Source organism: Ipomoea nil, unplaced genomic scaffold, assembly GCF_001879475.1.
Source record: "Ipomoea nil cultivar Tokyo-kokei standard unplaced genomic scaffold, Asagao_1.1 scaffold2805, whole genome shotgun sequence".
Taxonomy (NCBI): domain Eukaryota; kingdom Viridiplantae; phylum Streptophyta; class Magnoliopsida; order Solanales; family Convolvulaceae; genus Ipomoea; species Ipomoea nil.
In genome coordinates, this window is record NW_017619233.1 from 3,042,206 (window position 1) to 3,046,605 (window position 4,400).

Here is a 4,400-nt window from a genome sequence, read left to right on the forward strand (position 1 = left end):
ATGTCTCAGCTCTTGTCCAAACTGTTTGCTACATTCAAAATCAGAGATCTTGGTGAACCAAATTTTTTTCTGGGTATTGAAACAGTTAAGAGTGACAATGGGATTATTTTATCTCAACAACGGTATATGAATGATATTTTAAAACGGGCTGGAATGTCTGAATGCAAACCCCTTTCTACACCTATCTCTGTCTCGAAAACTGTCCCCTTCAATTCAGATCTATATGATGATCCCACACAGTACAGGAGTCTAGCTGGAGCACTGCAATATCTCACTGTCACACGACCTGACCTATCCTTTACAGTTAATCAGTTATGCCAGCATATGCATGCCCCCACCATATCACACTGGGAGCAACTCAAACGGGTACTCAGGTATGTTAAGGGAACAATTGATCATGGTTTACGCATACGACGGTGCTCATCTAGAGACATTCATGCTTTCTCTGATTCTGATTGGGCTGGTTGTCCTGACGATCAAAAATCCACGAGTGGTTTTGCTGTTTTCTTGGGGAGTAATCTTATATCATGGGTTTGCAAGAAACAGAGAACTGTTGCCAGGTCATCCACTGAGGCTGAATACAAAGCTCTTGCAGATGTTTGTGCTGAGGTTCTATGGATTATGTCATTATTGCGTGAGATACAGATTCCGGGTATTTCCATTCCAAAATTATGGTGTGATAATCTAGGAGTTACATATATGAGTGCCAATCCAATCTTTCATGCGCGCACCAAGCATGTGGAGATTGATTATCATTTTGTTCGTGATCGAGTAGCTTCGGGCGATATCAAAGTCAACTTCATCTCCACAAAGGATCAACTTGCTGATATCTTCACCAAAGCTCTGCCTGGACCTAGATTTTCTTCCTTAAGGGACAAGCTACAGGTTACTAGTATACACTGTGCTTGAGGGGGAGTATTAGGACTCTATGTATATGAGTCTGTTTAGAACTTCTTATCCTTGTCACACTGTGACTCTCTACTTCTTATCATTGTCACACTGTGACTCTCTATTCTATATATTCACATCATCTGATCTCATTGTAATCAAGTTCAGAAAATATAATACAATCAGTTCTCATCGAGGTTACATTTGATCGACACTTCTATATTTATGGGGGTCCAGAACAATTAGAGGTCAATTCAAATTTCTAATTGCTATTTTTGTTTTGAAAGGTTTCTTGTAAGTTTGAAAATATTGTTTACTTACAAGAACTGCACTGTCCAATCATTATGCAAATGCAATGCTATTTAACTGGAAAAAAAAAAAAAAAGTGAAGCTACCTTATGAACAAAGTTCTACTTTTGATGGAATGCTTAAACAGGTCCAATTATATTTTGACTTGAGTTCTGAAATTGATGGAAGTGTGGAATTGGAAAAGGGAAAGCAAATAGAGACTGAAAATATGGATAATGCTTATGAGATGAAGGTTTTACGTGATTCCAGTGTGAGCAAGGCTGCTGGGTAATATTACCTTAAACACATTCAGTTTTTGGGAATTTGGGCAGTATGGTAGGAGGCCTTGATTCATCAACATTCAGTTTTTGGTACTCGGCGTCGGGAAAGCTTAAAGATGAGGAATATGTCATGAAAAGACCAAAATACCTCTGGATTACACGGCCAATTGACGGAAATATTAACGGTGGATCAAAAGTGGAACACTTATAATAACAATGGTCGTGGCAAGGCAAATAATGATGGGCTAAAATTGAAATGACCTCTATAACAATATGACCAACAATGAAATTTACTCAAACAAAAAAAATGGTGAGATCTCATCCTTTGATCTGGTAAAGATCAACACACCTGATAAACTTTTGATATGGTCCATAACAATTTCAAAGTTTAAGTGCACAGATCTAGTCCTTTAATTGTATATTATGTTGCACTTTCAGTTCATAGTATAATATATTTATCAACCTACATTTTAAATTTTTTATGAGTTTATTTTTATCATTTAGAATTAATATCCATGGTTAGAGTTTTATTCTCTCAATGTAAATGTCATTTTTTAAACGTGAATATCTAAAAACATAATAAGTTTCAATCCATGTTATGTCCCTGGTTTTATGTCTATGTCCGTTTTTTATGTTAACTTTTTTTTATACCTTATGCTATAAATGTTGTATTACATAATTTGTTGGACAAAAATATCTCTATCGTTATAACTTCTGTTATCTTTTCACATTATTATAACCATGCACATGCATACACAATATTTTTTTCTTACATTTTTTAATGGTAAGTTTGATTTTATTTAGATTTTAATTTTATTAATCTTACTTCATTAATATTAATATGAATTCTACAATTATACACACACAATTATTTTAAAAATATTTTAATATAAATAGGATTTTAACAATTATTAATATTGGACATATATTTTTGCGCATCGTGCATATGAAATACTAGTATTGATTATAAAGAGTTTATTACCAAAATGGCCCCTCGACTATAGCGAAATTATCAATTTGGTCCTCGATAATTTTTCGTGCCCAATTAAGTCATTCCACTTTGAAAATGTTAACCATTTTGGTTCTCCGTTAGGTCAGGTGTTATAAGTCTGATAAATTAGAAGACATTAATGAGATTTCACATGAGAAGACCCATTCCCTATATTATTTAATTGATTAACCCATTTCAATTTGAGAAGACCCATCTCCAGATCATCTTTCTCAGCAGATCCTTAGCTTCCGGCGAAACTGACCTTCTCATTGTACTCTCGACACATCAACACCTCCAGCGCCGCGTAGTATAGCATTCCGACCACTAACGACATCCAGCCGTCGTCGCACCCTCCGAACCACTCTGGCGACCCGAAGTCGGCGAGTTTGAGGTTCCCCTACGTGCCGAACAACACGTTGTCGGGCTTCACATCCCGGTGCGCGATGTCGGTGCGGTGGCAACAGCTGATCACGTGCATTAGTTGTCGAAAAACGGCTGCGGCTGCGGGATCTGACAGCGGCCCCATGCGACACCCTCTCTTAGAGGTCGCCGCTGTCACAGAGCTCGGTGATCTTGAATACTGAAGATCAATCTGAGTGTTTTGATATTTATTGGGCATTAGTGTTTGTCAAGCTATTTTGCTCAAGTGTTTGAATTTTAGGTTTGGGTTTAAGATGTTGAAGAAGTTTGGAGAATTTAGTGTATGGATAAGGATAAATCTTCAGGCCATGGAGGATGGAGTTTGTTGCCTCCGTCCCTCGGTGTCCTCGTCCTCATACACCTTGAACAATTTGAGGATGTTGGCGACGCTGGTGAAGAGCTGGAGAATCTCATGTGAAATTCCATCAATGCCCTCTAATTTAACAGACTTCTAACACCTGACCTAACGGAGGACCGAAATGGTTAACATTTTCAAAATCGAGGGACTTAATTGGGAACGAAAAATTATCGAGGACCAAATTAGTAATTTTGCTATAGTCGAGGGACCATTTCGGTAATAAACTCGATTATAAATGATAAAAATAACCTAATATGTTAATGAAGTTTGATAATTGTATAACACTAATGGCAAAATTTGCAACGTCAATTATAATTTATGGATGAAATTGAGCACTATCAGTGATTAAGGACGAATCATACAGTTACTCTATAACTTAGGGACAAAAAATGTTACTCGATATTTTATTTTAAATTAATTTATGAAAAATACTTCATGTACTCCCAACTTTTATTCTCACTTGTGTTCAAACTTGATTAGAGGAAGAAAAAATTGAATGGATAAAAATCACAATCCCTTCTTAAATTAAGCAAAAGACATGCCATGTCATAGCAATCGTTATACCCTGCACCATGGCGCGCATAGCACTGTGCGCCCCGCGCCTCCCAAAACGACGTCGTTTTGGTAGGTTATGTAGGTAGTTGACGTGATTATGTGTATTTATTTATACAATTATGTGTATTTGTTTATACAGTTATGTATATTTTTTATACAATCATGTACATCTATTTTATACAATTATGTACATACGAAACATGAAATTTATGTGCATTATGTTAAGAGTTGATGTTTATTATGTTAAATGTTTATGTATATTATGTATTATGTTAGATTATATATTATTATTATTATTTTTTAAAGTATGTGTATTTTGTTATACAATTATGTACCTCATGTATACAATTATGTGTATTCTAGTATAAATTTATGTACATTTTTGAACTAATTTTTTTTAAAAAGAAAATTAACCACCAACACAGGGTAGCGAAATAAAAAAAAAAATCTCAAAATGACGTTGTTTTGTATTAGAATACACAATGTAATGCGCGCCCTTATGCAGCCATGTCATAAAGTAAAATTTGGAAGTTTATGTAGAATAACTCTTAATTTATAGGTATCAAATTTTCAAAAGTTGGCTATCATTTTTCCTTATAAATAATTAAATTTTCTTTAC